The sequence below is a fragment of the Peromyscus californicus genome, unplaced genomic scaffold (assembly GCF_007827085.1).
Source record: "Peromyscus californicus insignis strain IS unplaced genomic scaffold, ASM782708v3 Scaffold_12__1_contigs__length_115047231, whole genome shotgun sequence".
Lineage (NCBI taxonomy): Eukaryota > Metazoa > Chordata > Mammalia > Rodentia > Cricetidae > Peromyscus > Peromyscus californicus.
In genome coordinates, this window is record NW_026294413.1 from 72,654,852 (window position 1) to 72,676,157 (window position 21,306).

The window sequence follows — 21,306 nt, forward strand, 5'->3', positions numbered from 1 at the left end:
GGGAAACCACCATCACTGAAAAGTGCGTTCCGCTCCCACGGCCTATTAAGTTCGCCGGCCGCCGCTCTCCGGTGGGCGGGGGAAGCTCATCAGCGGGGCCACGCGCTGAGTGCTCAGTCACTCCCCGGCCCCTGGGAAGGTCTGAGACTGGGGCCTCCCGCGGCCCTAACCGGGCTCTCCCCGAGCGGGGAGGTGAGTTCCCAGAGAGCAGGGCTCCACGCGTGGGCAGACTGGGCAGGAGAGGCCCACGAGTGGGCGGATGCCTCCCTCGCCGGAGCTTGGAACAGACTCACGGCCGGCTAGAGCGAGTTCAATGGCTGAGGTGAGGTACCTCGCGGGCCTCATAACCCAATTCAGACTACTCTCCCCCGCCTTTTTGGGATTTTTACGTCTTCTACTATGTCTTAAATATTGGTAGAGCTAGTTATATTCAGTCATTTTGGAAGAGACTGGTGGTGCTAAGACTGTGCACCATCCTTTGCTCCAAGAAGCTTCTCTGACCAAGTTTGAGAGCTGCACAGATCTGTGGATTAAAACATACATATCAGCCGGGCGGTGGTGGTGCACACGCCTTTAATCCCAGCACTCGGGAGGCAGAGCCAGGCGGATCTCTGTGAGTTCGAGGCCAGCCTGGTCTCCAAAGCGAGTTCCAGGAAAGGCGCAAAGCTACACAGAGAAACCCTGTCTCAAAAACCAAAACCAAAAAAAAAAAAAAAAACCAAAAAACATACATACCTAGAATAGAGTTGGATAACATAACCGTTTCGCAAAACATGATATGTTCTCCCCCTTTTTGCTGGATTATTGGGATATATTTTAGCCATTTGTTTAGCAAAAAAGATGTAGTTCATATCCTCATGTGTGTAGCTTGCAATTGGGAATACCCTGTAATATATACTATAATTATAATATCAATATATATTATATATTATATTACCAAAGCAGAAGTGAACGGGTAGCTGGAACAAGCACTCAGGAAAAGCTTGTAGTACCATAGGAAACCATAATAGAAGAGCAGGCTAGGGAATTCCTCACCAGAGCAAACGAGCAGAGTGGAGCTAGGAACACGTGGAGGAACACTGAGTCAGGAGACGCATTTGAGATGGGAGTGGAATAGGTCTCATAGCAAGCCAGGCTTTCCTTATCAAGGTCGGAAGCTGTGACCAATACTCAAAAACGAAAATTTTGACCATCGTCTCCCATCTCCTCCCAGATTCTTCCCACCTCCCACCCATCCAACTCCATGCCTTCTTGCTCTTGACTTAGAAAACAGGCAATTAAAAGATAAATAAAAAGCACAAGTGACATGTACACCTGCTACCAACACACGCAAAACCCAAAATTAAAAAAAAAAGCTGGGTGTGGTGGTGAATGCCTTTAATCCTGGACGCTGGAGATAGAGCATGCTTATCTCTGAGTTCAAGGCTAGCCTGGTCTACAGCGTGAATTCCAGGACACCCAGGGAAACAGAGAAACCCTCTTGGAAAACAAAACAAAACAAAAGAATAAAAACATAAATAAAGGGGGAGGGAAGGTTGGCTAGAGAGACGGCTCAGCGGTTAAGAGCACTGGCTGCTCTTCCAGAGGACTCTGGTTTAATTCCCAGCATCCACATGGTGGCTCACAACTGTCTTGTAATTCCAGTTCCAAGGGACCTGATACCCTCACACAGACACAGATGCAAAACACCTATGTACATAAAATACAGGCAAATAAGTTTAAAAAATAAATAAAAAGCACAAAACATATACATGCAGAGACACACACACAAACAAATCCCATAAAAACACAAAGTAGGACAAGCAGGGCAGTGATGGTGCAGGCCTTTAATCCCAGCTCTTCTGTCTCAAGGGGGGGGGGGGGGAGTAACAAAACCACAAAGTTAGAAACCATAATATACAAGCAAAAGACCAGTAAAGTGAAAAAGGGCCAAACAGTATGAGACAAAAAAATCTTCAAAATGACCATGGATTTGTTTTGTGTTGGACCTCTACTGCTGGGTATAGGGCCTGCCCTTGCATGTGGTTAATTATAAACCCAGTAAGACTCCGTTAGAGAAAACTAATTTTGTTCTGTACGCAGCGGGTGTCAGTTGCGGATAGCCTCTTGGTTAGAGGTGGGGCTTGTGTCCGGAGGTGGGGGCTTGTGTCCGGGGGTGGGGGCTTGTGTCCGGAGGTGGGGGCTTGTGTCCGGGGGTGGGGGCTTGTGTCCGGAGGTGGGGGCTTGTGTCCGGGGGTGGGGGCTTGTGTCCGGGGGTGGGGGCTTGTGTCCGGAGGTGGGGGCTTGTGTCCGGAGGTGGCATCCCACCTGGCTTGGACATGTGCAGGCCCTGCGCATCCTGCCGTGTGCATCAGGTTTATGTCGTTGGTGTCTTCCATCGCCTCTGGCTTTTACGGTTTTTCTGTTTCCTGTTCCACGTAGCTCCCTGAACGCTGCTGAGGGGAGGAGTTTGATGAAGACATCCCATTTAGGACCGAGTGTTCCAAAGTCTCTCTGTACCTTGTCCAGTTGTGGGTTTCTATATTAGTTCCCATCGACTGCAGGAAGAAGCATCTCTTCCTCAGGGAGATACTGACCTATGGGAATACTAGGATGTCATTAGGAGTCATTTTATTCCTTTTGGAAAACAATAGTATTCGGTTTTCTCCTAGGTCCTAGGTCTAGTCTCAGGTTCTTGACCACCTGAGCAGTATTAGGCGTGGTTTCCACCCCATGCAGTGGCCCTTAAATCCACCCCGAGAATGGTGGGTTACTCCAACATCTTTTGTACCACTATCACACCAACATCACTATTGGAGATCGAAGGGTTTGCAGCTGGCCTGGTTACCTCTCTCCTCTGGCAGTGAGAGACTAGGAGCTAGACTCTCTATGAGGCAGAAAGAGAGGGAGAGGGGCCATGGCTAGGTATTAAATGTGGCAAAACTTCAAGAATGGCTAGCTTCTTCTTCACCCTCCTGGCTTGAGACCTTCAAACAAGTGCTCTGTGGGCTTTTTTTTCCCACCAGTAGGTCCCATGATGATAGTGAGTTCAAGGCCTGGTCCAGACAGGCCACACAGCAATTATGGGCCAACCAACCATCCTAGCTTTCTTCAAACTGACCAACCCTAAATTAGGGGAAGAAAACTCTTTAAAAGATTTAAAACTCCCTTTCCTAGAGCAGAGATTGTATTTTTGGCTTTCCAAGTCGTGTGTCGTCCCGTCCCCCCCCCCCCCCCCCCCCCCCCCCCCCCGGCTTTGCAGAGGGTCTTCTCCTCTGTGTGTCTGCTGCATATGTGTGTGTTTCCTCACCTCCAATAAACACCTTTCTTCAACTATGGGTTCTGTCTGTGGTGTTTGAGATTTCTCTGCTGCTACCTGTTATACTTTTTTTTTTTGTTGTTGTTGTTATAGGTTTTCTTGCCTTTTGATTCTTTGACTGGCATCGAAAAAACGAACCTGACCGAGACCTTAAGACTATCATTTCAAGACCCCCAGACTGTATCAGTAGTGTGCAGAGTACCTTCCAGTACCATGAAAAGTAGTCAGTAGGGATGAAGGCTCTAGTTAGGCACTGGCTTGACTCTTCCGTATTCAATGAGGTGTGTAAGTGTCATTTTTAGCAATAGGGTCTTACCATCAGTTTGCAGAGAGCAACCAGTATCTTGGCAATAGACTTAGTTGTGTGGGGGTTTCCATGGAGCCCCTTTGGCCAACAACTCCGTTCCATGTAACCCATTCCTGGCCCTGGAGGCTTCTCTTGGTGGGGAGAGGTGTTTAGTTGGGGCTTTATCACCCCTATTATTCGGCAACTGCGTTTAGATTTCTTTCATACATGCATGTATTTTAAGAAGCGTTCACAGTAGTAGGTTTCCACAAGACCCTTAGTTTCTTGTCCCTCCCTGTATTCCCTCCTTTTTCTCTCTTCCATCCCCCTCCCATGAAATCCTCTTGTGCCAGGCTCCTCCTGTTTCTCCAGCTGTACATTCTGTTTCTCTTTCCTTGGGGATCCTCCCCTCCCCCAGCCCCTTACTCCATACCTAACCTCTGTGGTTATATGGATTGTAGCATGCCTATTGAAAGCTCAAAAGCTGACATCCATGCTGGGTGGTGGTGCATGCCTTTAACCCCAGGACTCTGGAGGCAGCGGCAGGTGGATTCTCTGAGTTTGAGGCCAGCCTGGGCTACAAAAGCTAATATCCACATATAAGAAAAGATATATTACAAATTTGTGTTTTTAGGTCTGGGTTACTTCACTCTGGATGATTTTTTCCCCAAGTTCCATCCATTTACCTGTGAATTTCATAATTATTTCTCCTCCTCCTTCTCCTTTTCAGGGTTTCTCTGTGTAGCCCTGGTTTTTCCTGGAACTCACTCTGTAGACCAGGCCTCAAACTCAGGGATCCACCTGCCTCTTCTTCCCAAGTGCTGGGATGAAAGGTATGTGCCACCATACCTGGCTCGTAATTTTTTTTAACAGATGAATAATATTCCATTGTAAAGTAACACTCCCCCTCGCATCCATTCATCTTTTGATGGACATCTAGGCTGCTTCTAATTCCTGGCTGTTAAAAACAGAGCTGCAGGGGCTGAAGAGATGGCTCAAAGGTTAAGAGCACTGGCTGCTTTTCCAGAGGTCCTGAGTTCAATTCCCAGCATCACATGGTGGCTTACAGCCACCTATAATGAGATCTGGCGCCCTCTTCTGGTGTGCAGGCATACATGCAGGCAGAACACTGTATATGTAACAAAAAAATTAAAAAAAAAAAAAAAAAGAACAGAGCTGCAATGAACATGGATGAACAAGTGTCTCTATAGCAGGATGAAGCATCCTTTGGGTATATGCTCAAGAGTAGTATAGCTAGATCTTGAGGTAGATCTATTCCCAGCTTCCTGAGGAAACACCACACTGATTTCCAGAGTGGCTGTGCAAGCTGGCAATCCCACCAACAACAGATGAATATTTTCCTTTCCCCACATCCTTGCTAGTATGAGCTATCATTTGTCTTATTAAACTTGGCTGATTCTGACTGGGGTAAGATGAAATCTTAAAGAAGTTTTGATTTGCATTTTCCTGATGACTAATGATGTTGAACATTTTATTTTTAGGTGATTCTTAGCCATTTGTGTTTCATCTTTTGAGAATTCTTTATTTAGATCTGTACTCCATTTTTGATTGGGTTTTTTGTTTTCTCAATGTCTAGTTTTTTGTTTTTAGTGTATTTTAGGTATTAATCCTCGATTGGATGTGTAATTAGTAAAGTTCTTTGCCCATTCTGTAGCTTGGTGCTTTATCGGAATGATGGTGTCCGGTTGCTATACAAGACAGCATGTAAACAATGCTTTCATCAAGGGCAAACCTAACTTAAAGGGCAACCTGTGATTCAGTTAATCCTCAATAATTTTAAGCTGAGGGAATGCAGGCTAAGATGTGGACAAGTATTCAAATTTTACTTTCTAGGAGAAACACTAAACCACCCGTTAATAAGTGTTAATCATAGTTTGTTAGCTTGAAGATTAACTTGAATGCAACTTCTAACTCGGATGGTTATAAACTGCTTGTAACTGGACCTATTACCTTGCCTAAGTTAACCGTGTTGAGGTGGCAAAGGACAGGTTAATTCAGGATGGAAATTGGATTAGAAGGGAATAGACCCATGTGAACAAGGACATGCCCAGATCCCTTCAACTATCCCGTGTTTGCTTGTGTTTTGTGCTCTCACCAAGAAAGAAATTTGGTGTAGGAGTTCAATCTTAAAACAGAGTTGAGTTGCAGCCCCGCAGCACCTTCTAAGGTCAGGGAGGAGGGGAGGTTCCTTGAACTCAGCCAATCAGACTTGGAGGCACATTACTTAGGTCGCTTTCCCTCCTTGAACTTTCTCTACCTCTCGCTTCGGGTGGGCTGGTGAGTGCGCAAGCAATGTGGGTCTCTGGTTTTCAATTTCTTTCTTTTGAGCGGTCTACCCAGGGTCCAGGCATTTATTTCAGGCCGGCGCTGAAGTCTGTGAGTTCAGAGGAGATTTATTTCTGTTTTGGGAAGTTAGGGGCCGGCAGCGAGGTGGACTACCTGGCTTGTCTCCACGTGGGCTTTGGCAGTTCTGAGTTTGCCGGCTGTTCCCGAGACCTGGTGAGCCAGAAACAGCAGATTCTGCCGCATGCACAGAGGGCCTGATTCTCGAGAAATCCTCAGCTTCGTTTTTACTTCTTAAGGCACCGTTATTAACCCGGCGCTGTTTTGCTAATGTGTTCGAGCGATCCCAGGAGAATGAGTTCAGCCCGTGTTTTAGTTTTCTGGCGAATGTCCCGGGGCCACGGCCGTGGCGGATTTGAGAAACCTTTTTGAAGTGTTTGCTGTAATATTTGCCAAGAGCATGTATGAGACTAGATAGCAAACTCCGAGGACAGGTGATTAATTAGCCCTATGAAGGCTCACCATGTAAAGAGCGTAAGACACTTTGAGAAGGACCAAGGGTCTCAGTTTAGTACAAGCCAATATTCGAATTGTAGAGCCACGGTCTCTTCTGATGATACTGCTCTGGTGATATCGGAGGATAGTGTGAGCCATTCTGGGCATCCTTTTTGAAGAGCGAACACAAATATGAAGTCTAGCCCTTAGTTGGTGTATAGTAAATGACAACTACCTTGTAAAGGTAAGATGTGAATTTACAATACATATCGTGGATTTTTTTCCTCATGAAAAAAATCTTTTTTTCTAATGACCTCGAGTGTGATCTCGCCAAACTCACAGTTTGTTTTGCTACTAGTCGGAATATAAAATGTTTGTTATTCTTTTTTAAGGATTTATTTTTTATTTTTTCTAGACAAGGCTTAGCTCTGTGTTTCTTTGGCTGTCCGGGAACTCACTCTGTAGACCAGGCTGACCTCAAACTCACAAAGATCCTCCTGCCTCTTGCCTTCCCAGTGCTGGGATTAAAGGCATGCGCCACTACCGCCTGCCTGGCTTAAGAATTTATTTTTAATTATGTATGTACGTGTGTGTGTGTGTGTGTGTGTGTGTGTGTGTGTGTGTGTGTGTAAGGGGGAGGTATGTGCAGACAGTATGCAGGTGTCCTCCAAGCAGAAGAGGGGTTTAGTCCCTGGACCTGGAGTTACCCACAGCAGTGAGCTGCCCAACATGGGTGCTGGGAATTGAACTCAGGTCCTCTGCAAGAGTGGTAAGCATTCTTCACTGCGGCTCCATCTCTGTAGCCCTGCTTAGTTGATTTAAATTTTTGAGACAGGGTGTCACGGAGCTCTTGCTGTTCTGGGATTTGCTATGTAGACCAGGTTGGCCTCAACTCACAGAGACTCACTATGACTCTTGTCTCCTGAGTGCTGTGGTCAAAGGTGTGTGGCATCAATCACACCTGGACCGTGGGTTATTGTTATGGGCAGAAAATGTGAGAAAGAGAAATCCTAACCTAGCTCATGCACTAATGGGCATTGGTGACTCTGTCCTTACACTTGACCTCATTTGTCATTAAGTCCATAATTACATGCATCATGTATCTACGTGTATGTGTCTGCTGCCTGCGGAGTCCAGAGGACATTGGATTTCTTGAAACTGTAGTGACCGATAGTTTTGAGACACCAACCATGTGAGTGCTGGGAACTGAATAGGTTCAGAGTGTGCACAGTGAGGTTTCTTATCTTTCCCTAGGACTTGTGTATCTTAGGGTGTTGGGTGCACACACAGTAAAGTGTGTACTCACTTCTTTCTGTACATAGCTATGCCCTGTGCTTTTCTCCATATTGGTAAAGAACATCCATGTGCTTTGTCACATTCTAATATATGTTCACGCCATAATTTAATAGTTTTTATGAGTAGTTACTTAGATAGCTTGTGATCTTAATATTTTCCCCCAAAGAGTTACTATAAATAAGTCAGTTGGCATGGAGTTGGGCTTTGGTATATTATTTAATAGGATTCTAGATATCTGAGGCCTAGAGAGATGGCTCAGGAGCTAAGAGCATGTGCTGGAAGAGGATCTGCATTCAGTGCCCAGCTCTTGTGTGGTGTTTTAAAACCACCCATGAGTAACTCCAGTTCCAGGGGATCCAGTATCCCCTTCTGAACTCTGCGGGACCAGGCACACACATGTGTACATGCATACATTCATGCATGCAGGCAAAACACACATACACAAATATTTTTAAAAAGATGTATATATATATATATAATATCTAGATGTGAATATTATAGTGCTTCCTATTGTTTTTATTCACTTTGCACAGTAGTGACTTAGAGGCAGTCCTGGTTAGCAGTAATGAATTTTCTACCATCGGTAGAGACCATGCTGACAAACTTTATGACTGTCTTTGTTACCTTGAGTTTAGGTGGGGTGGTGGTGATGAGTTATCTTGTGAGCACATGTAATGTTGGAAAGGGTGGGCAGACTGAGAACAACCATGTGCTTCTTGTATATTTGCAGGGTCAAAAGGGGCATACTTTTCAGAGTTTACTGGAGAACTGATAATTGTGGTGTTATGTTAAGCCATATTTTCGTATTAAGGTGGGAAAAGTTGAAATACTTTTAGACTAACCACATAAGAAAGAAGATTTAGGGCATTCTTTTCAGGACAGCCAGGGCCCTAATCGTGAGACCCTATCTCAAAAAGAGTAGAGAAGAGGACATCAGGAATTAGAAAGGGTTTATCGGGTAAGAGCATTTACTCTGCACGCAGGAGGACCAAGCGTAAGTTCAAGTCCACAAAAGCCAGACATGGCTGCATGTGCCTGTCATCCCAACATGGGGGAATGTGTTAAGTAGGGAATAACAGAAATGGAAAAGCAAATTTGGGTCATTTAATCCTAAAAGGCAACATCTTGGAGCTAGAGGGCCTTTATGAATGACCTTTCTGAATCTTTTTCATGATAACTATTTGTTATTAGTGGGTTGACTGATCTTTCACAAGTGATAGAAATAACATCAAACATTTAACTCCATGCCAGCTGCAGCGTAGAGTATATTTATTACCTCATTGATCGTCAAAGAAATTCTTAGTGTGAGGTCGCGTTGTCTTAATAGCTTGTATTTCTGTTTAAGGTTACAGCAAATAATGATTAAAATGTAGTCTGTCTGCCTTCAGAACCCATTATCTGGGCAGGGGACGTAGTTCAGCTTCTAAAATACTTGCCTAGCTTGGGTTTGTCTCAGTAACTCCAGTTCCAGGGGATCCAGTATCCCCTTCTGAACTCTGCGGGGACCAGGAACACACATGTGCACATGCATACATACATGCATGCAGGCAAAGTAGCACGCTGTCTGATTCTTACAGTGTAGATGTGAATCGAGAGAATGAGAAGTTCAGGGTTTGTGTGGTGTGGTGGCACTCTTTAATCACAGCACTTTAGGTCTCTGAGGCCAGTTATGGCCCAAGAAGCTAGACTTGTCTTAAAAACAAACAAAAAATTCTATAACGAAGTTTAAGATCACTATTGGCTCACCAGTGAGTTCAAAGCTAGTATGGGCTCCTGGGTACCATTATCTAAAGAAAAAACCACCACAACAAAAATACATTCAATTATGGAATGTACAAACATAGAAAACTATTCCCATGTTCGTTGAAGCATCATTCACAATGACTAAAAGAGAAACTTAGACTATTTAAATGTGCAGGTTGAGGTGGTGTATACACTGGAATATGACTCAGCCTTGAAACAGGAACTGGGGGGATGTTTTGCTAAATGAAATGAGCTGCACACTGAAAGGCAATTCTTGATCTTACTTACGTGTAGAACCTAAAAAGTTGAACTTAGGAACAGTGGAGGAGGAAGTTCAGCATGTCTGTACTCAAATATTGTTAACAGGAGATATTAAGTGTGCTCAACACATTTCTCCACACAAAGGAGGAGTAACGGAGGCCTCTTATCAACACACTACTCATTAGACTGCAGTTTGTATTTGTTCATTATACCTTAGTAAAGCTGGGGAAAAAATAATGACAATTTATTCTTAACCATCAAGCTTACCTTGCCATTTCTCTAAACCTTGCTTGCGTATATTTTTTTTAAAAAACAGAAGATTGTATTTAGAAAATGAGGTGATCTATACAAAGTAGATTACAGGCCCTCAGGTGGGAGAACTGTAATGAACGGGAAAATAGCAAGTTCACAGCGTGGGAAGTTTTACTGCCTCTTGCACTCTGAGTTCCAGTTACTTCTTCCTGCTGCCACGGCTTTCAGCACTGTTCACTCATCTGAGCAGTCGTGGGCCTGGGTGGATGAATCAGTGTGTTCTGTCCCCAGTAAACCACTTTCCTTATGCCCGTCAGAGAAGTGATAGTGAGTAGGAAACAGAACTTGGTGTCTGTATCGGCACCTGTGCCTCATCGCCTCGGTGTTTACTTTCTTTTGTTCTCTGGTTTCAGGTTGAAGATGAAATGTGTCCAGGAAAGAGCTGGGACTGTAGCACTCTGTGTGCCAGTTCAGATGTCCTGTGAAAACCCCAAAATATCTATAAAGTGGGCTTGGATTTGGACATTCTCAAGAGGAAGGTTTAAAGGCTGATGGGACTGTACGGGTAGGCATTCATTTTGACCCAGATTTTCTGCATTACACATATATGCTGTTTCCCTGCTCTCTTCTCATGGTACTAGGTACTGACTGAGCTGCAACTCTTTCTAGCCCTGTAAAAAATTATTTTGAAATAGGATCTTGCTAAATTATCCAAGCTTGTTTTAAACTTGCTGACATTCTGACCTCAGGTTGATATTACAGGTCAGTACCTGTACTGGCTGGTTTTGTGTGTCAACTTGCCCCAAGTTAGAGTTATTAGAGAGGAAGGAGCCTCAGGTGAGGAAATGCTTCCATGAGATTCTGTTGTAAGGCATTTTCTCAATTTGTGATCAGTGGAAGAAGGCCCAGCCCAGCCCATGGTTGGTGGTGCTGATCCTGGGCTGGTGGTTGTGGATTCTATAAGAAGGCAGGCTGAGCAAGCTAGGGGAAGCTAGCCAGTAAACTCTTTCCTCTCCAACTTGCTTTTTGGACATGATATTTTGTCACAGCAATAGAAACCCTAAGACAGTACGATACCATATTCCTCCCTTCTTCTGTGTGTTCTTTTCTTTCTTTCTTTCTTTCTTTCTTTCTTTCTTTCTTTCTTTCTTTCTTTCTTTCTTTCTTTTTTTTTTTTTTTGAGACAAGGTTCACCGTGTCGACCATGCTAGCCTAAAACTCAGATCTGCCTTTTTCTGTCTCCTGAGTGCTGGATTAAAGCATGAGCTACAACACACATTGTCTTTGATTATGGCATGTTTATAAAATTCTTAGGGAATGTTTCAGCATTGTGTATATCCCGTGTGTGTGTGTGTGTGTGTGTGTGTGTGTGTGTGTGTGTGTGTGTGTGTGAGAGAGAGAGAGAGAGAGAGAGAGAGAGAGAGAGAGAGAGAGAGAGAGAGAGACCATGACCACTAGATCTCTATCAAGCACCATATATTGTGAAAGGCAGTATTTAACACCAGGAAAGACAAGGTCCCTTGGAATTCAGGTTTTATGAGATAGAGTGGTTGTCCCTTTCAAACAATGTAAAAAGCATTTGGATTGAAGAATTTTGAGGCAGACATTGTTCAAACTGTAGAAACTTCCTGTGTTCACATATCTCATGTTTATGTGATGGGAGGACTAACATGACCCTTTGAATATGTATGTCTCTGAGGTCCTTAAAACCATTTCAGTTTCTCACCTATAGAACCAGTGTGCCATTTTCTCAATCTAAAGCAAACCATCTCCTGTAGCTGTTCACATAAATGTGAACAGCATGGAGTTTAGGTAGAATTGTATATGCCTTACTTAGGGAATTCATTGGAGGCAGAGATATCTATGTAGATATGGGATTGTGACTTTTTTTTTCTGATTATGTAGCCCAGGTTGGCCTTGTATTCCTGATTCACCTCCTATATGTTGAGATCAGGTGTTTGCCACCACACTTAGCTATATTTATAGTAGGAACTTTAAAGGCAGTATTGCTTTTTTCCGTCAACTTATTAGTCAGATTAACCGTTTTGGTTCTGATTTCCAGTAGAGTTGTCTGCAGCGATGAAAGTGTTCCATATTGTGTTGTCCACGATTACAATACAGTTACTGAACAAAGGAAATCGTGATTAGTTTGACTGAATAGTTTTAAGATAGGGTCTTGTTTGGGAGCCCAGGCTGGCCTGGAACTTGTATTCATTCTCTTGCCTCTGCCTCCCAAGTAAATGCTGGGATTATGGGCCTGACAAGAAACAATTTTAGGGAGCTGGAGAGATGGCTCAGAGGCTAAGAACACTGACTACTCTTCCAGAGATCCTGAGTTCAATTCCCAGCAACCGTATGGCGGCTCACAACCATCTGTAATGAGATCTGGTGCCCTCTGCTGGCCTGTAGGCATATATGCTGTATATATAATAAATAAATAAATCTTTAAAAAAAAAAGAAACAATTTTAATTAAGTGGTCTTGCAGTGTGTGAGTGTTTACTTAATTACACGTGCAATTTAAATACATACCTTCGTGTGCAGAAGCCTTCCTCAGTAAGGAATTCTTTTTGTTTGGTCTGACTGGGTCAAACTGGTCTGGAATCCAGAAAGCCTCCCTGAGCCTCTGAATGCTGGGTTGCACTGAGCCACCACCACACCTGGAGATTTATTCCTTTTTTCTTTGCTCTGCACCCTAGCACTTTTTTGGTGTCTACCACTAACCTAACAATGAGTTTGATGTTAATTGTACACAATGTGGAAGTTTTCTAGTTCATAATTATGTGAAGAATAGAAAAGTGTCTGGAGATTATTTTCATCACAAGCTCTCAAGGAAAAGGAAATTAAAGCCTCCGTACACTGCCATCTTGTGGTCAACAGGGGCTCCAAACAATTTTCCTATGTCTAAGGAAGTGGATTTTCTTAAGGCAGTCAAATTCAATCAGGATTGGCTCAGTAAAATTAAAATAGGATTTGAAAACTATTTTGGGTTACTTCCTATTTAGGAAAGCCTTATGAATTGTTTCCTTTCAAAGATTGGCTGGACTTGGTGTGTGATTTTTATCTAAATTAAAAAATATGTATGTGTGGGTACCTATGAGTGTGCTGCCAGAAGAGCTGAGCTCACTGGAGCTGGAGTTACAGATTGGCTGTGAGCTGTCTGCTGTGAGCATTGGGAGCAGAACCCGGATCTTTTGGAAAAGCAGGAAGCGCTCCTAACTTTTGAACCATCTCTCTGGCCCCATCTTAATTAAAATTCTGAGTTTATCATCAAATCCTGCCCCGATTTGATATTGGTTTAGGATTTTGTTTGCAAACTTATATTTTGCAGGGCCTTCTTTGCAGCCCAAGCTAACTGACCTTAAACTTGGTGTGTGGCCAAAGTTTGATTTAAGATTTATTTATTCATGTATTTTATGTTTGTGTGTGCTCTGTCTTTAGGCACACGAGAAGAGGGCATCAGATCCCATTACAGATGGTTGTGGGTCACCATGTGGTCCCTGGGAATTGAACTCAGGAGCTGGAAGAGCAGCCAGTGCTCTTAACTGTTGAGCCATCTCTCTAGCCCTGAGGCTTGATTTAAATATTCCATTACTTGCTGCAGTGACAGGTGTGTTCCAGCACAGGTGGATTCAAATGGCACTGAATAGTGAGGCAGATGGAAAAAGGATAGTTACTGTTTCCTTGTGGGAGCCGGTTTTCAGGTTCCTCGTGGCTTTACCCAGCAGGTCTGCATAGAGGAGGACGATTAGGACCACGGGCCTGAGTGCAGGTGTCTGAGATGGTCTGCACTTGGCTGTGCTGGGGGAGGAAGTCTTTTGCGCCACTCCTTGGTGTCTCTATAAAAACCCTGGGGCAGAGACAGTCGGGCCCGTTGGGAAAGGTTCCAGGCCCTCGAGGCTTTCCTGTATTGTCTGTTTATCTCCACAATATAAATCCTATGTAATATTTCCTGCTGTTCACACTCAAGAAAACTCTGGGGAACTGTGGGGTTGGTGGGTAAACACCCCACATTTCCTCATGACTTACTTGGTCTGTGGAGCATGTTGGTGTGATTTATGTAAGTGCAATGTATAACCTTTGTGTGTTTTTATTTTGCAGGGATGATGCTAAGTAGTTCTGATATTTCAAGTTGGATTCCTAGACTGAAGCTGGATTCACTTGACAACAGAGGTAAATAGTATAATAACCATCTTTACCTTGAAAGATAAGGGACGGAATGTCGGAATGTTACTAGAGGCTGAAGTTCAGTGGTTGCAAAGGCCTTTGAGAGTTTCCTGGCTGAAGAACCACATCAGTTTGCCCTTCCTCCATCATTCACAGTTTGCCATGATGAAGTACATGTCAAGTCCGTGTTTCAGCTGATCACACTGATTACACACATGTGCTGAGCAGACTAAAGTGGGGGCGAACGTTGAAAGTGAATTCGGCCTGCTAAACATTTCTTGCCTTTGGCCCTTTCCTCCCAGGGAATTCATGATTTAAGGAATTTGATAGTATCAACACTTTGTGTTGATCTTTGTAATAATGGGAGATAAATCTCGTTGATCCTTACTAACTTAAACAGCTGGTATAATTCTGTTAGCTAATGAGTTTTGACAGTTTAAAATTTTTATTCTATGTATATTGATGCTTTGCCCTCTTGTATGCCTGTATACCAAGTATGTACAGTGCCCGTAGAAGCCAGAAAAGGACATTGGATTCCCTGTAACTGGAGTTACAGACAGCTGTGAGCCACCATGTGGGTACTGGGAATTGAACTTAGGCTCTTTGGAAGAGCAGTCAATGCTCTTCAGATGTACCACTTCTCTAGTCTCTCCAGCTCCACTTTTAAATTATGTATATTTTTTAAGTTGACAGCTTTGAACTCATCACTTCCCAGTTTTATATGATTACTTGTTCAATACTATGCAATTTTATGAGTTTGTTTATTAAATGATTTTGCATGACAAACAGGTTATGGACCATGTATTCCTTACCTGACACTTTGCTTTACACTTTACATGTTTATGTGAGAATTCATTTAGAAGTATACACAGCTAATGAACAGTATCCCCCCCAACCCCCCTTATATATTTTTTTTTTTCTCAGAAACTAAAATTGGAATTCAAGAAGTACAAACATTTAGTGTTTAGGAGAGAATAACCTGATTGACACCACATTTCTGATCTGGACCTTCATGCTGTAAATCATGGTTGTACAATAAATGATAAATGTCTGCATTCTTTTATGGTAAGGCTTGAGGCTGAGATTTTGATATATACAAAATCTAAAAATACTGCTTAGTAATTTGTGGTCAGCTGCTTGAATTTTAGTTTTTAAACAGTCAGAGTCAAAAGATCTTGAGGTGGTATAGTATCGTGCTTCTATGTAGTATACACAGTAGGCTTCTAGTTGGACTGGGTTTAAGCTTGTTCTAACACTTAACAAGTTATATATATATAACCTTGGCAAGTTTCCTAATATCCTTATATCTTAGATGGTAATAATAGTATAAGACAAGTGGATATTAGTTGTAAGTAAAGAATAACTATGGTACAATCCATAGACCCAGAGAGGCTAAGTAACAAGGAGGGCTCAATGTGAACACTTGGATCTCCCTGGGAAAAGGAAACAGAAGATATTTTGTGGATAGACTGGTGGTGAGTTGGGATGGGAATATGGGGGGCGAGGTGGGGGTGGGGAGGAGAGGGAGAGTACTGAAAGCTGACTGGGAATGGGGGAGGGGGTCATGTCAGGGTCAGGTAGAAATCTAGTGCAAGGAAAACTCACAGAAATCTAAAAGGATGACTCCAGCTGTAGCCTGAACCTGCTACTTTCTGTGACCAGGCAAGACTATCAGTGGAGGGACTGGGACACCAACCCAGCCACATAACCTTCGACCTACAATCTGTTCTGCCTATGGGATGTGCTGGGGTGAGGGTGACAGATATTGTAGGAGTGGCCAACCAGTGACTGGTACAGCCTGAGACCCATGCCACAAGAGCCCACCCCAACACTGCCAGGACCTACAGGCTACATGAATCTAGGATAGAACCAAACACAACTGGAGGAAAAAAATGTCAATCTAATGATGCCTAATGATATTCTGTTATACTTGTAGGTCTGTGCCTAGCTCAACTATCATCAGAGAGGCTTCCTCCAGCAACTGATGGAAACAGATGCAGAGACCCACAGCCATAACATTAGGCCAAGCTTGGGGAAATCCTGCTGAGGAGAGGAAGGATTCTACAAGCCAGAGGGGTCAAGGCCATCGCAAGAAAACCCACATAATTAATTCACTAACCTGGCTCATAGGGGCTCACAGCATCTGAACTGACAGCTAGGGAGCCTGCATGGGACTGACTTAGGCCCTCTGCAAATATGGGACAGTTGTGTAGCACGTGGGACTCCTAACAGTGGGAGCAGGGACTGTCTCTGATTTGTTTGCTGGCATTTGGGACCCTCTTCCTTATACTGGGTCACCTTGCCCGGCCTTAATACAAAGGGAGGTGCTTAGTCTGACTGCAGTTTGATATGCCATGTTTGTTGATGTCCACGGGAGGCCTGTGCTTCTCCTGAACAGAAACTGAGCAGAAGTGGATTTGGGGAGCGGGGGGGGGGGGGGGGGGGGGGGGGGGGGGGGGGGGGGGGGGGGGGGGGGGAGACGACGACGGGACAGAGGAGAGGTGGGGGCGGGAATGGGGCAAACATATGCAGACATGACATGTAGGCGAAACACCCATGCACATAAAGTTAAATTGTGTCTGCCTGGTTACCTACTTATTATTGCCACTACAACTGGCTCCCAAAGCCCAATTTGGTCCTAAAATTAGGCACAGTATGGAATGAGAATATATTGTGTATCCCTATATGATTGAGTAATATTTTTCTTAGTGGATTAATTTTTGTTTGGCACTCGCTTGTCTGTCAATCATTTTTGTAAGGCAATTTAAGTCAATGATCTTTTGTTTCGTATGCCTGATCCCTGTCCTATCAGAGTGCCTTATCTTTAAATGCTTTATAATGTGGTTGCAGGTAAACTTTGCTCCTCACTGCTGAGAGCCTAAGCAGTGAGATTGTAGTCCATCATATACAAAACTGGCTTGTCTTCTCTGGGCTTCATGAGGATAGGCAGGCTGTGCCCAGTAGTGCTTTCTGAACTTTGCCAAGTCAAACAATTATAAAGCAGGAGGTGAGGATAGGATGAAAAAAGTTCAAAGCCCGGGGCTGTAGCTATAGAGGACTTTTTATTGTAATATCACTTCACAGGACTGTAGTGATTGATCGTGGAAGTTACTGAAACACGTTTAAATTTGAAATGATTTGTTTTCCCAATTAATAAATTTCTTTTTTAAATTTATGTGTGCCAGTGTTTTTGCTTGGATGTACATCTGTTCACCATTTACATTCCTGATGGAGGTCAGAAGACAGGACATCGGAGTTCCTAGAACTGAATGGGAGTTAACAGGCAGTAGTGAGCTGCCATCTGGGTGCTGGGAATCGAACCCAGGTCCTGCAAGAGCAGCCAGCCAGTGCTCTTAACCCCTGAACCTTCCCTCTGTCCCAGTTCCTCCCTTTTCAGAGGTAAGGTTTCTCTGTCACAGGCCTGGCTGTCTTAGAACTCTGTAGACCAGGCTGGCCTGAAACTCAGATCTGCCTGCCTCTGCCTCCTGAGTGCTGGGATTAAAGGGATATGCTGCCACCACTTGGCCCAATGAATAAATAATACATTTCAAAGCAGTTTAAAATCCAGTGTAAGAGTACAATATACTCAAAGATGAAAGCTGACTCAGCAGAATAGTGTCCCAGAATCAACCTGCAGCCAGATGGACAAGAACACAAAGCAAACCCTGATAGTTCTGCATGTTGTGGTCTTTAGCAGTGAGCTCTCATTTTGTCTGTCTGTGAAATGCATGGGGCAGCATAGAGTTTTCTTGAGAATTTTATATTGACAGCTCTTGGATATTCCATAGGAATTTTTGACATGGTTAGGAAGAAATGCACAGAGGCTTAGTCTAACTCTGGCGTTTAATTTATAAAAGCTTAGAACCAATAACTATTAGAGTAAATAAGTCTATAATACGGTATGCTTTAGTATATGCCTGAAGTAAGTATTGTAGAAGTCTGAGTGTTTTTACTCTTGGAAATTTAAGTGAGATTGTATTTGATTTCTACTCTATATGTTTGGGACAGTTAAAACCAGACACACTCAAAAGGCTCTATTTTAAACATATAGTAGGTAGTGTATGGTTTACCCAAGACCCTCCTTAAAGGAACCCTGCTCCCCCAAGCTAAGGCCCTAAACTGAGTTCCAAGAAGCAGAAGTAAGTTTTGAGTGCAGTAGTAAAGCAGCTGACCCCAACCCCAGACACCTGGGAAGTAAGAGTACAGACCTTGCAATTTCAAAACCAGCTTGTCTAAGGAAGACAGCTTTGCTTCTCCATTCTCCGTAGTTACAGAAACCCCTTTTTGAAGCATGTAATCTGCATTCTCTTGAACTCTGGTCATTTAGTGACTGGGTCCTGTGCCCTGATTATGTCCTGTCTAGAACTAGAGATGCCACATCCTATCTTTGAATAAAGCCTGCTGTAGTTGGAGGCTAAATTCTCATCTTTTATTTCCTCATACAAACTTAATATTTACTTATCCAATTTCCCTTGACTAATTTGTACCAGTAGGATTAAGTTGCTAGGGGGAAAAGCAAATGTTAGAGCTATTTCATTAATGGAAGGAATCGGGTTTAATGGCTGTAGCTTAGTTGTTTGCCTAACATGTATTGTTGTACCAATAGTCCCCCAAAGACCATCAAGAGACCAAATCCAATGCAAAAACAATCTTTTTACTGTTGTGAGTTAACCCAGGCCTCTGTCTGACACAGCAGCAGAGCAGGAGAGATCTCAAGTTAGCAAGGGGGCAGGGTATTTACAGGGAGTAAAGCAAGGGGCAGGGTGGGGTGGGGTTCTTGGGGTCTACAGACTACATAGGAACAGACTCAGGATTGGTTTATGCGAGTGGCAATCATGTCAGTAACTTTTAATTGGCTAGGGTTAGTTGGGGGTTACAGTTATCCATTTTTGGGCACGCCTGGACAAGTCCCAGGCTTTGTCCTTGAGCTACTGTGGAGGCTGGGTGGCCTAGCATGTACTGACTGTGGGGGCTGGCTCAGTGGCCCAGGCTTGGTGTGTCCTATCTCCCTGTCCCTGCTGGCAGGGAGGGGCATCAATGACTGTCTTTTGTTCCTGGCCCTCTCAGAAACTGCTTGCTCAGTCTCAGGAAACTGAAATTGAGGCCTGATCTCTGAGAGAAGGCTGAGCAACTTGTTATGGTATCTGCTTGGTCCCGTCAGTATGAAACCAGGTTCTATATCTCGAGCACACACTTCCCTGATCCCAGCCTTTAGTAAAAGTTCAGAAGTTCAAGGTTATCCTCTGCTACACAGTGAGTTCAAGGCCACTGTAGGAAACATGGAGCCTGTCTCAAAAACCAAAGAGAAAGAGTTTTAATATTGGGAAAGTCCATTGGTTGGTGTCCATTGTGTGGATATCATTAGTTCATAACAGGGTCCTCTCTTCTGAGAAGGTGGCTGCAAGAGAATGGCATTATGGTTTGCATCCTAGCTACCTTCTAGCCCTCTTCCCGACTTAATTTTAATTTTCAGTTAGAAAAAGACCACTGAAAATTCAGAAAAACCTCTGAAGGGCAAAGTTACAGCAGTATTTAGGAGCTGAAGGGATGGCTCAGCAGTTAAGAGCACTGGTTGCTGTTCTTCCCCAGGTCCTGAGTTCAATTCCCAGCACCACATGATGGGGCACAACTAGTTTCATGGGATCCTATGCCCTCTGCCGGAGTGCCGATGTACATGCAGACAACAGCCACATACATAAATTACATAAATAAATCTTGAAAACAAACAAAATAATCCCCTTAGCTATTTGAATACTACCAGCAAAGATATCTCAAAGTTATGACTCCTGGGGCTGGAGGGATGCCTCAGTAGTTATTGCTGACCTAGAGGACCCGGTCATCCTCAGCATCGATCGACAAGGCAGCTTACAACTGTCTGTAACTCCAGCTCTTAGGGCATCCAACACGCTCTTCTGACTACATGGACACAAGGGGCACACAGATGTTTAAAAATATATATATTAAAAGTTACTTGAGAGAGGGTCTCACCATGTGGTCTTGGCTGGCCTGGAACTCAACGGTCAGTCTTTCTGTCCAGTGCTGGGACTAGAGAAAAAGAGAAAAGTATGGCACTTGATCCTGTTGCTGCTGCTGCTGCTTTTTTGGCTTTTGTTTTTTTTTGAGATAGGGTTTAACTTGCTCCTGAGACCAGGCTGGCCTCGAACTCGGAGATCGCCTGCTTCTCCCTCCCGAGTGCTGGGATTGAAGGCGTGCACCGCCGCCGCCACCGCCCGGCCTATTGCTTCCTCTTAAGCATCTTGTGACTATCTGCAATATCGGCTCTCAATGGATGTTGACGGGGGAAAGCGGGACGACAAGGCTCTGGCGGATCGCCTCAGCAACGAGCACCGGGTGCTACCCAGCAGCCCGCCTCGTGCTACCCAGCAGGCCCCGCGGCCGGCCGACACGCATGCGCCCCGACAGCTCGGCCACGCGAACGAAGCCTGCGTGCTGCCTCGCTTGGTGGAAGGCCGGCGCCTTTAGCTTGCTTTGCTGCAGGTATCTTGTCCGTCGTCTTCTCTGTGAGCGGTGAGGGGGGAAGGCTGAAACTCCAGGGAACACAGTGTGGTGGGTCTTGTTCCGAAGCGCTTGGCCGTCCTCGTGTGTGTGGCTTTCCCGCCTGCCCTGTGGAGTTGGCGGCTCCGTCCCCTCCAGCTCTACTCCGGGGGAGGTAGAGTCAAGTTGGCCGCTGGCTGTCAGGTGAATGGTATCTGGAAATTCAGCAAGGACGTCTGTGTATTTGTCCCTTTGAAGGCTGTCTCGTTGTAGCCGGTAGTGGCCTCAGAGTCGCGGAATCCAGGGATGACTCGGGACTACTCATCTTGTAGGGGCTGCCGCTCAGGTGGTAGGTTGTACAGGTGTGGCATTTGAGATGAAGGTGTCAGCATATCCATCGACCCCCGTTACTAAAGCAACATCATCATCATCATCATCATCATCATTATTTACTTTTCTTTCTTTTTTTTCCTTTGGTTTTTCGAGACACGGTTTCTCTGTGTAACTTTGGAACCTGTCCTGGAACTCCCTCTGTAGACCAGGCTGGCCTCGAACTCACAGAGATTCTCCTGCCTCTGCCTCCCAAGTGCTGGGATTAAAGGCGTGTGCCACCACCGCCTGGCTTCTTTTTTTTTTAATTAAAAATTCATTTATTTTACATACCAACCACTGTTTCCCCTCCCTCCTCTCTTCCCATTCCCCCCCCCCCCC

General features: G+C 44.4%; 1 long non-coding RNA gene and 1 other non-coding gene across 3 annotated transcripts; both read left to right on the plus strand.

Moving 5' to 3' along the window:
• Positions 1-80: 80 nt before the first annotated feature.
• Positions 81-16,516, plus strand: LOC128107985 (uncharacterized). 2 transcript variants are annotated; one of them, XR_008217259.1, is made up of 6 exons: positions 81-322; positions 10,349-10,500; positions 14,035-14,106; positions 15,025-15,165; positions 15,482-15,575; positions 16,037-16,516. It is a non-coding gene; the product is annotated as an uncharacterized LOC128107985 (long non-coding RNA). The 2 variants fall into 2 exon arrangements; XR_008217261.1 differs by lacking the exon at positions 15,025-15,165.
• On the plus strand, positions 14,255-14,331 carry LOC128108103 (small nucleolar RNA SNORD126). The gene has a single exon (XR_008217315.1). It is a non-coding gene; the product is annotated as a small nucleolar RNA SNORD126 (small nucleolar RNA).
• Positions 16,517-21,306: the final 4,790 nt, after the last annotated feature.